This window comes from Cannabis sativa, chromosome 9 (assembly GCF_029168945.1).
Source record: "Cannabis sativa cultivar Pink pepper isolate KNU-18-1 chromosome 9, ASM2916894v1, whole genome shotgun sequence".
Classification (NCBI taxonomy): domain Eukaryota; kingdom Viridiplantae; phylum Streptophyta; class Magnoliopsida; order Rosales; family Cannabaceae; genus Cannabis; species Cannabis sativa.
Window position 1 is genome coordinate 10,611,141 of NC_083609.1, and position 12,167 is coordinate 10,623,307.

Sequence of the window (12,167 nt, forward strand, 5' to 3'; positions counted from 1 at the left end):
AATTAAAAAATATTTCAATATTCGAAAAATAAAATAAAATTTTAAAAAAAAATTTAATTTCGAAAATAAAATTTAAATTTCGAAATTTAAAAAAAATATTTAAAATTAAACCTACTTTTTGAAAAATTAGGTTTCAACCAACCTAAATATCATTTCAAAATTTGCTAACTACTTTTAAAAATTAAATGTTATTTTAAAAATAAAAATTAAATAAAAATTAGAAAAGATAAATGAAATATCTTTTTCAGATTTTAAATTTAATTTAAATAAATAAAATAACAAAATTTAAAAGTTAGCAAAATATCTTACATCTATTTAAATTATAAATATCTTATTTTAAATTTAAATAAGTTCAAAATATCTAAAAAGATTTAATTTTTTAAAAAAAATATCTTAAAAGATAAGATATAATTAAAAATATCTTAAAAGATAAGATATCTTAAAAATATCTTAAAAGATTTTATAAATATCTTATAAAATCTGACCTTAAATTTAAAAAAAAAAAAAAGATATAATCAAATTTAAAAATAAGATAGATTTTTAAGCAAGAAGATAGATACTAATTCTATTCAAATTCAAATTACACTAATATCTTGAATTAAATTTAAAAAATATTAAATTAATTCAAAATGATAATTAGAATTGAATTAGGAATAGTAATAGTATAAATACAAAACTATACAAAAAAAATGGAAGTTAATTCCATGAAAAAGCATGAAAAATTGAAGAAAAACAAAAAAATTTGAAACTGTACGGACAGATTTGCGATCGCAGGAAAAAATCAGCACAGCCTCGATTTTTCTAAATCTTCAAAAAATCATAACTAATTCAAATAAAATCCAAATTAAGTTCTGTAAAATTCTAACTTGCTTAATTTTTTCCATACTATCCAATAAAAATAATTCCAGAGATAAAATCGCAATTATTTTTCACGAAAATTTCACAAACATCAATCAATCATCAAATAACACTCAATACAACATGATACCATCCAAAGAACATACAAACAATCGTTTTAAAGTCCAAATTTCTTGCAAGTAAATCAATTACCATGGCTCTGAGGCCAGTTGTTGGAATTTATTTTACCAGGATCTTAGATCTACTCACAAGTATGTTTATTAACATCCTAAATAAGAACTTTCTAAAACGATAAATTAAACACATATAAAGTTTAAGAAACCTTACATTGGGTGCAGCGGAATTAAATGACTCCTTCCGTTCAGATATCTAGCCCTTGATTCCTTTCTGTAGCAGAGCATTATCAATATCTGAACCTGAATCTCTTTCTCTGAATCTTTGATGCTGAAACTCCTTTGCTGATGATCTTTCTTCACGATCTTCCTCACTATGATTGAGGTATTGCTTGATGTGTGTGGGCACTACTCTCACAATAAGATTTTCGAAATTGAAGAGGGAAGGAGAAAGAGAAGGGTCAGCCAAAGATAGGGAGAGAGAAGGCTCAGGTTTTCTGAATCAGAAGTGTAGAAATTTAAGTGTAAATTTCCTGAAGCCTTCACTATCTATTTATAGCATTCCACTAGGGTTAGGTTTGAATTATTTGGCATTAAAATAATGAAAAAATCAGTTTAAATTTCCTACAAAAGTGGCTGGCCCTATACAAGTGGATTTGGGCCTCACTTTTTGCAATTTTGCAGTTTTATCTTTTCTGCATCTGATTTTCTCAAAAACGCCAATTTTCTAATTCAACCATTTAAATGCCAATTCTAACTATTTAATAACTATAAATAATTATTAAATAATATTGTCATTTATCATATTTATTAATTGAACCATACAAAGTATCATAATTAACAAATATGCCCCTAAAACTCTTTCTTTACAATTTCGCCCTTACTTAGTGAAAAATTCACAAATAGACATAGTCTAATTTGAGAATTATAATTGATTAATCAAAACCAATTACATGAGTCTTACAAGCAATATTATCTCAACTAGTGGGGGGACCATGGGTCTATATAACCGAGCTTCCAATAAGTAGATCAAGAATTTAGCACTAAAATTCACTGACTTATTAATTCTTCGTTGAATCCACGCATAGAACTTAGAATTGCACTCTCAGTATATAGAATGCTCTATATGTTCCACCATATAGACACATCATTAGTTATCCATTGTTATAATCCTAATTTGATCAATGATCCTCTATATGAATGATCTACACTGTAAAGGGATTAAATTACCGTTACACCCTACAATGTATTTATTCCTTAAAACACTTGACCCCGTATAAATGATATTTCAGCTAATGTGAAATGAGTACTCCACCATTTATGTTCGTTTGGTCAAGCTCGAAGGAGATCATCCTTTGCTTACTATTCGCCAGATAGAAGCTATAGATTCCATGTTTATGCTAGCGCTCCCACTCAATTGCACTACCGTGTTCCCAAAATGTACGTATCACCCTGACCTAAAAGTAGGCTTAACTAACAAATCAAAGAACACGAATAGCCTCTCGAGATTGAGCCTAATCATAACAGGATTAAGAACATTTGATCTAGGATCAACTAGGCGATATTGACTTGAATAGATATTACGGTAAGTTTAATAAATCTAAGTCAAAGTTCAATATCGGTCCCTTCCGATGCATACTCCATGCATCCAACCTGAGCTTTACTTTAACCAATGCTCTGGAAAGAACATATCACTTCTCCAAATGCAAGTAAACTCTGTTGTAGATTATCATATCAGTAAAACCCTGTGTCTGATAAATCTAGGAAACTTTATTCACATAGTCATGTTTACTTTCCAATGTGTTGACGACACAATAAACAGGATCAAGTATGTGAAAAGGGTTTCAGATGAATTTATACATTATGTACATATAATCATGAAATAAATCATGTGAACCATGCAACATTAAATGTTATTTCTGATCTATATTAATAAGTAAATCTGATTATATTGAAATGAGTTTTATTTAGGGCATAAAACCCAACAAAAAGAACCAACTTTGTAAAAAAATAAATAACACACAATAACTAAAAATATAATATAAAAAAACCGGTTATATTTTAATTATAACCGGTTTGAGTTATTGTGTTTTATTTATTTTTATTCATTATATTATAGTACCGGTTCTATTTTTATTATATCCGAGACTTTTGATCCCCACTTTTTTTTTTTTAAAAAAACAAAAAAATTATAACCGGTTTTATGAGGTATTATGTGTTATGAAGTATTTTATTGTGAAACTAGTTTTGTCTTTAATTTATATTTCAGTGTTTTAAGAACTGATTTCTTCTTTGTTTTTAATTATAATCGGTTTGAGTTATTGCGTGTTACTTGTTTGTATTCATTATGTTATATAACTGGTTCTATTTTAGTTATAACTAGTTTGAGTTCTTTCGTGTTATTTGTTTTTATTCATTATAACACTATTATAGAACCGGTTCTATTTTAATTATAACTGGTTTGAGTTATTTTATGTTATTTATATTTATTTATTATTTTACAGAACCGGTTATATTTCAATTATAACCGGTTTGAGTTATTAGTTTTTATTCATATAACCGGTTATATTTTTTAGTTATATATGACATATTTACTTTGGTGACTTTTCCAGCGACGTTGACTTTTTCGTTGACTTTTCCGGCGACGTTGACTTTTCCGGCGGCTATAATTTTTCCTGCGACTTTTCCGGTGACGGTGAGTTTTTCGGAAACTTTTCCGGTGCCGGCAATTTTTCCGGCAAAACTTATTGTTGTTTTATAAATATGGGATTTCTGCTTTTCTTTTACAAAAAATATGGCATAAAAAAAACTATATAAATGTAAAAAAACAAAAAAAACCCACAACCACTTAACTTTATTTATTTATGCCATAAAAAAGTAAACTCTTAAAATTTTCCCATATTTTAGGTAATTTTTACTTTTCCTAATACATATATAATCTTCTAACCGCCAACATAGCCCTACGTGGCTCATGCTTCCTTCTCTTTTATTTTTTTAATTTATTTTTCATTCAATTGTTGAAACGAAAGCCCAATAACAAAATATCAATATATTTGGACTTTAGTGATTTTAATGACACTTTGATGAAATATTGGGAAATTTACACAGTTTACTGTTTTTTCCCATTTTCTTTCTTTTATACTGTTACACGCCCAAAATAACTTTTATACTGTTTTTTTTTTTCGAAATTAACTTTTATACTGTTTTTTTTTTCGGCTGCCAACAATTTTATGTTATTGTTTTGTTTTTTTTTTTGATTGATTGGGACATGGGCTCAATTATTTATTTAATTTTTTATTTTAATGGATGTAAAAGTTATTATTTATTATTTTTAATATTTAATAATTATTATTTTTTGAGATAATTTAATAATTATTATTTTGATGAAAAGGTTGATGGGATGTGTCATAAAAGTGACATGTTTTACTTTTTCTTTTATTTAAATAAATTTAAAAATCACACCCCATGTCTCACTCTTTTTCTTTTATTTAAATAGATTTAAAAATCCCACTCCCATTTCTCACGATTCATCTTCTTCATCATCTTTATCTTCTAGCTTTTCACATAAATCTCACCCCCATGTTCTAATATTCATCTTCTTATTCAAGTTTTTTTTTTCTTCATCTTTACCGTTGTTTTAGTATTGTTCTACTGTTGTTTTTCATGATTTTTATTTTTTTTTCATGTTCAGTTCTTCTTCTTCATCTTCTTTTCTTTTCTTCTTTTTTTTTTTTTTAATTTTTTGAAGTTCTTAGTTATGTTTTTTTTTGAAAATATAAGAGTTAGTGTGGTTTTTTTTTGTTCTAATTTTCTAGAACTTTTCTTGCAAATATAGTGCATTTAGTATTGAGGATGTGCACAACATAGTTAATTTTTGATCATTTTTTTCTTTTATTGTTTTTTTTTGTTTTAGTATTGTTTTAGTATTGTTTTACTGTTGTTTTTCATGATTTATTTATTTGATGCCGATTTCACTGCCCTTGCTCCATCTCGCTGGAATTAATAGGTATTTTCTGGGTGTTCTCGTGTTGTTGTGATGGTTATGTCTGTGAGTGTGAAAGATGGAGGCTATAAATACATTTCTTCTTCGTTCTCTTTGGCTATTTTTGTGGTTTTTTTCTTTTGGTTCTCCTATAAATATATTTGACGAGCTCACTCACAAGAGAGTTTTGAGGTGTGTGTTTCTTTTATATTTTTCTAAGTAGTTATATTTGCTTCATTTGTTTTTGTGTTGTTTCAGTGTTGTTTTAGTACTTTTTTTTTTTTATAATTTTCTAGGAATAGACTTACAAATACAGTTGATTTTGCATCTGGTGTTGAGGTTGTGCAGCAGATTGTTTGTTTTTTTTAATCATTTTTTTCTTTTGTTTTGTTTGATTGTTTTAGTGTTGTTTTACTGTTGTTTTGCCATGATTATTTATTGACGTCGATTTTACTGCTTTTGTTTATTCTTGTCGGAATTAATGGTTATTTTCCGGTGTCCTGGTGTTGTTGTGGTGGTTATGTCTGTGATTGTCAAAGATGGAGGCCTCATACTTTTGTTTTGGTATTGACAGTATAAAAGAAAAAAAAAAGGAGAGGACAGTATAAATGTTAATTCTGCCGTGTGGCAGTAAAATTGAAAAGTATTACCCCAAATCCAGTATTTTTGTAAAATGCCCGAAATATTAGCTCCATAATTTTGACCCATGTGATAAGTCCAAAATGTACATTTAACATTTTACAAAAATACACAACATTGAGATTAACACTTATAAAATGGGAAACTAAATTAATTTGATAAAATATTACAAAATTAATCTAAAAAATATTAAAATTAAGATTTATGGAAAACTAAATAAAACTAAGTAAAAATTATTTTAATAAGCTAAAAATACTTGAGAACAAAACTAATTTAATGGACAAAAAGAGCCAGATAACTCTATTTTCATAGAGTTATCACACCTCAAACTTAAAACTTTGTTTGTTCTCAAGCAAAAAAGAAAAATAAACAAAATAAAGCAAGAGGCAATAGGACACTAAAATTGGTAATCTCCACATTTCCCTTAAAGGTTGATTAATAAACATAGCTTAGAGAAAAAATATAAAGATTGTCCAATGATTGTGAAAAATTCAAGAACAAGTTTCATATCAATTTTGATTACTCTAAGTGTGTGTGTGAAATGCATTTTTTTAAAATATTACTTGCAATTTAGATCAATTTATGCAAATATGAATTAAGAACAAAATCTTTAAAGTAACAAAATCTCATAGGTTTGTTTTTCATCTCTCTTTCCACTAATGTAGACAAACAAAACCAAAGATCAAAATGACTTTTTCAAGCTTGTAATGTAAGGCTTAGGTGAAGGTAGTTAACAGAAGTCATTTTTGGCTCAAATCACCTAAAAGCACCTTAATTTTTCTAAGACCAAAATAAGACCTCACACTTACTTCCTCAAAGAGTATCCCACAAAAAATTTGAGTATTAATATTGTCATTATTTATTGCCTCAAAATTTTTCAAAATAACATGCTCCCAAGAGTTATAGCAATACCTTAGCATGACATTTTTTTTCTGCGTTCCTGCTACAGAATGCTGAAGCAATGCTATAACACATGCGACTTCCAACTTAAAAAAAATCATGCTCTTTTTTTTTTTCAAGGGGTAGTACACCCCAAAATTAATTTTACACAATCTTTCTTTTTTTCAAGGGGTGGCACACCCCAAACTTAATTTTAAACACTCTTTCTTTATTCAAGGGATGACACACCCCAAACTTAATTAACTCATAATGGATTGTGTAAAAATTACAAAGTTTAAAAGAAAAGAGAAATAGAAATAAAAACTCATTTGGAGCTTGTTACAATACTCCAAGTTTCTTCTCCAAATTGCTCTTCTTCTTCTTGATTTTTGCTAATCTCTAAATAAAAATGCTAAATTGAAACCCTAAATAAACTCACTCTCTTTTTTTTTTTTTTTTTCTTTTTCTTCTTTTTCTTCATTTTTGCTGTTTGGTGTCAGGAGCTCCAAAAAATCCAGCCGCCGCCTGCTTCAATTTTGTATCACGCTGACTCCTCACACTCACCTATTGATGTTATATATATATGTAGATCATCTGGGTAATAACTTGGCAATGTCACCTGACCCATTTTTTCCATTCATTCTTTGTTTTTTGTTTATTTCTTTTAGTGAGCCCAATTCTCATTCTTTTGTACAATAGCCCAATTAAAGTCATGATAATAATTCTCAATAAATTAAATGGGCTTTTAGTAAATCCATGGATTTTAACATCATTTCTCTCAATTTTGACAATAAGTTCAAAATATACATTTAATCTTTTTATAAAAATACACAACCTTAAGATTAACACTTATAAAATAGAAAACTAAATTAAATTGATAAAATATTACAAAATTTAACCAAAACTAATCTAAAAATGTTAAAATTAATATTTATTTAAAACTAAACAAAACTAATTAAAAGTCACTAAAATAAGCTAAAAATATTTGAGAACAAAGCTACTTTAATGTCCAAAAAGATATAAATAACTCTATTTTTATAGAGTTATCAGAACCAAAAAACATCCCAAATTGAGGAACTTTCCCAACAGCTCCAGTATTCCTTAGATCTCAACAAAAGCTTAAGGAGGAGAACCAACAAGAGCAAGACAAACTCAATGCTTCTATAATGGTTGGAAAAGCGCATCAAGACTATAAAGAAGAATAGAAATGTACATGAAGTTGACAAGGTGGAATGCATGTTGTACTCTTTCTGGGTTACTAATCCTCATGTGGATTTCAGTGTTATTGGCTCCACTGCACTCTAGATGGTTGAGGAGTTCAAACAAGATCGTGAAGAGCAACAGGCAGAACGTAAGGCTAAGCACCGCCAGGGTGCCGGCACCAGCCAAGACCAGTTTCCTTCTTATTTTAAAGTCTTTAGGATTTGTTAGAGTGACCCTTATGCTTTCTTTTCGTGTGATTGCAAGTGTCTATTTTTATTTTTTGCATCTTCAATATTTGTAACTGTTGTTGGCCGAGTGACACTAAGGGTTACTCTTTAGCTAGATGACTTTTCCCGCCGTGATAAGTAGGTTTTTATTTAAGGGAGTAATGCTTTTTGAGCGGTCTCGTCCTCTTATTTCTTTCTTCATCCTTTATCTAAATTGGAGGGAGTTTATTATACTTGACAGTGCTACAACCTCTTAAATGTTCAATTTCATCCTTTTAATTAAATGTAAGGGAGCTTATTGTACTTGACTGTGCTACAACCTTTTTATTTGTAAATGTTTTCTTATGTCTAAGAGGCGTCCCTCTTGTTTAAGTGTTTGGCCATGAGTTTCTTTCAAGATCTCTTTTGGCTGAGTGACTTTCGTCGCTCTTGAGGTCGAGTGACCTCTGTCACTCCTGAGGTTGAGTGACTTCATCACCCTGGCGCTGAGTGACTTCTATCACTCTTGAGGCTGAGTAAACTCTATCACTCTTGAGGCCGAGTGACTTTGCCACCCTTAAGGTCGAGTGACTTTGCCACCCTTAAGGTCGAGTGACTTTGTCACTCTTGAGGCCGTCGGTGGCTTCTACAAATAAGAGTGTGTTTCCTTTGTCCATCAAGGGTAGCTAACTCTTGCTGAACTAGAAATTTTCTTTCTCTCCTACTTCCTTGCCCCTAAGTGTATAATGTTATTTATGGTGTTGTACACTTGAATTCCTTCTCTACTTCTAACAAGAAAAAGAAAATTGATCTGGAGAAGCAATTAGGCATGATTAAACTATTCCAATATTCATTCATGTGAGTCCAAAAGTCTTCTAAGTGACCTCTCAAAATATTACATTTGGAATCTTTAGGGAACTGAAAACAACATAAACAATTATAATAGAGTTGCCCGAAAATGCCCCTCCTTGATTCTTACTGATGCAAACAACTAAAGGATATTACCACTTTCTTTCTCACGCATGATATTTCTTCCAAGACTTTTCTCATGTCCTCTCCCCTACTTGGTAACTCGTCTCTCCTGCGGCCTTTCCACCTTGATTGGGCCTTCCATGCGTTGTCGTAGCCATGAGTTCCTTAGCATTGGTGGCCATCCGCAGTAAGATGTTATAACATTCCCTTTCCTCTTTTTGCTCTCCTTTTAGGGTTGCGACCCTTCATGGGGTCGAAAACTTCATGACCAAATGATATACCAATGTAATTTCCTTTAGCCATTTGAGTGAAGGTCTTCCTATTAGCGCGTTGAAGGCTGTCGGGCAATCCACTACCAAGAAGGTTGTCATCACTATGGAGTATCTAGGTTGTTCTCCAATGGTGAAGGCCATGTCTATGGTTCCAAGGGGTTGGACTGAATTGCTGGTGAACCCATATATTGGTATCGCACAAGGCTTCTGATCTTTGACTCCTAATCCCATCTTTTTTGTGGGGAAAGTGCACACCCCTGCATCCTCCTCCGTGAAGGTGATCAAATCATTTTCACCTTTGAAATTCTTTGGTGGCCTCAGCTCTAGGCTCAAGACTTAGGCTTCACGCATGGCTTTACGGGCATACTTGTCTCTCTCCTTGCGGGTGTCTCCTCCTACCCCGGGTCCTCCGATGAACGTTCTTATGTCTCTCAGCACTTCAGGGGCATCCTCAAGCTTATCTTGCTAGTGTCCTCCATCCAGCCTTTGGTTCTCTTTTTTGTATCCTCTAGGTACTCCCATTGTATCAACTCGTCGATCTTGACCTTTAGGTACTTACACTCTTCTATGAGATGTCCAACATCCTTATGGAACCGGCAATACTTACTTGGATCTCTCTTGGCCCTTTCTTTCCACAAGGGAGGGGCTTCTTGAAGGGAACTAGATGTTCATTTGCCAAAAAGATATGCCTTCTCAAGTTGGTTAACTCTGTGTAATGGGAGTACTCACGGGGTATTAACTCCACCTTTATCTTGAGATTCTTGCTTTGTCCATCATCTCTATGCCTAGACCCCCTTTTCCTTCGCGATTCCTGATTGTGCCCCTTCTTGGGTAGGTGGCTCCTTCCCACGCCCAAGTTCTTGTGCCCATCTTCTACTAGAATATATATCAGTTGGCCCTCTCGTAGAAGTCCTTCAGATCATCTAATTTTCTCTTCAACATTGTAGAAAATAATGAATCGAACTGTGTATATATTTCATAGAATAGTACATATTTATATACAAAGCTAGGAGACTAAAAAATAGGAAACAAAATAGGAAACTACTAAATACAAGTTACCCTAATTCTTTAACACCTAATATACAACTAATATTCTAACACTCCCCCTCAAGCTGGAGCATAGATGTTAATCATGCCCAGCTTGTTACAAAGATAGTCAACCCGCACCCCATTCAAAGCTTTTGTAAAAATATCTCCTAGTTGTTCTCCGGTTTTCACATATCTTGTGGAGATCAGACCTTGTTGAATTTTCTCACGAACAAAATGACAATCAATATCAATGTTCTCAGTTCGCTCGTGGAATACGGGATTTGAGGCAATATGAAGAGCAGCTTGATTATCACACCACAATTTTGCTGGAATAGAAGTCTTAAACCCGAATTCAGTCAAAAGCTAATAAATCCATATTACCTCACACACAGACTGTGCCATAGCTCTATATTCTGATTCAGCACTGGATCTAGATACCACATTTTGTTTCTTACTCTTCCAAGAGACCAGATTGCCCCCAACAATTACACAATATCCTGAAGTGGATCGTCTATCTACCTTGGAGCCTCCCCAATCTGCATCAGAAAAACACTCAATCTGGGTATGTCCATGATCCTTGTAAACTATACCTCATCCTAGTGCTCCTGTCAAGTAACATAAAATTTGCTCTAATGCTGCCAATGATCAATTGTTGGAGAAGACATGAACTGACTAATGACACTAACCGGGAACGTAATATCTGGACGAGTCACAGTTAGATAATTCAACTTTCCAACTAACCTGCGATATTTCTCAGGATCTTCAAATGGTTTCCCATCACGTGTAAGATGCACAACTGGATTCATTGGAGCATTACAAGGTTTTGCTCTCAATTTTCCTGTCTCAGTTAACAAATCAAGTACATACTTTCTTTGAGACAGAAAAATACCTTGTTTACTCCGAGTAACTTCAATACCCAAGAAATACTTGAGCTCCCCTAAATCTTTCGTGTTAAACTTGGTGTGAATGAAAGACTTAAGGGATGAGATGCCTTCAGTATCATTTCCAGTAATAACGATGTCATCAACATACACCACTAACAAAATGATACCAGCAGTTGATCTTTTATAAAACACAGAATGATCTGACTTACTTTTCAACAAACCAAATTTCTCAACAGCCTGACTAAATTTACCAAACCAAGCACGAGGGCTTTGTTTCAATCCATATAAAGATTTGCGAAGATGACAAACTCGCCTTAACTCCCCCTGAGCAACAAACCCAGGAGGTTGCTCCATATATACTTCTTCCTCAAGATCTCCATGAAGAAAAGCATTTTTAATATCAAACTGATGCAAAGGCCAATGATGAGTAGCTGCCATGGAAATGAACAGTCGAACAAATGTGAGTTTAGCAACAGGAGAAAAATTATCACAATAGTCCACTCCATAGGTTTGAGCATAACCCTTGGCAACAAGACGGGCCTTTAAGCGAGCAATTGTTCCATCTTGATTGAATTTAACCGTAAACACCCATTTGCACCCTATGGCATGTTTTCCTGAAGGTAAGTTAACCAAGACCCAAGTACTATTTGAAACCAAAGCATTCATCTCTTCTATCATTGCAGCAAGCCAACCAGGATGAGACATTGCTTCACGAACAGTTTAAGGAATAGTGACAGAATCAAGAGAAGCAATAAAGGAGCAAGAAGAAGAGGAGAGATGATTATAAGAAACAAAAGAAGAAATAGGAAAAGTACATTGGCGTTTACCTTTACGTAGTGCAATGGGAAGATCATCTTTGATTTCCGGATCTGATGACGAAGAGGCAGGTGCAGGACATGAAATGGGAGGTGGAGGAGGAGCACACCTGGTGTACACTATAGGAGGCCTAGGAAGTGGTGGAGGTGGTAGAGGTGGTGGAGGTGGTGGAGGTGTAGGCATTGTGGGAGCTCTGACCGAGGCAGGTGAAGGAATAAGAGACTTGTCAGAACATTGATCAGGTGTAGAGGATGTGACAGAATATACGAACAAATCATCATCCTCCCCCTGACAAGTAGGAGCGGGCGAAGACG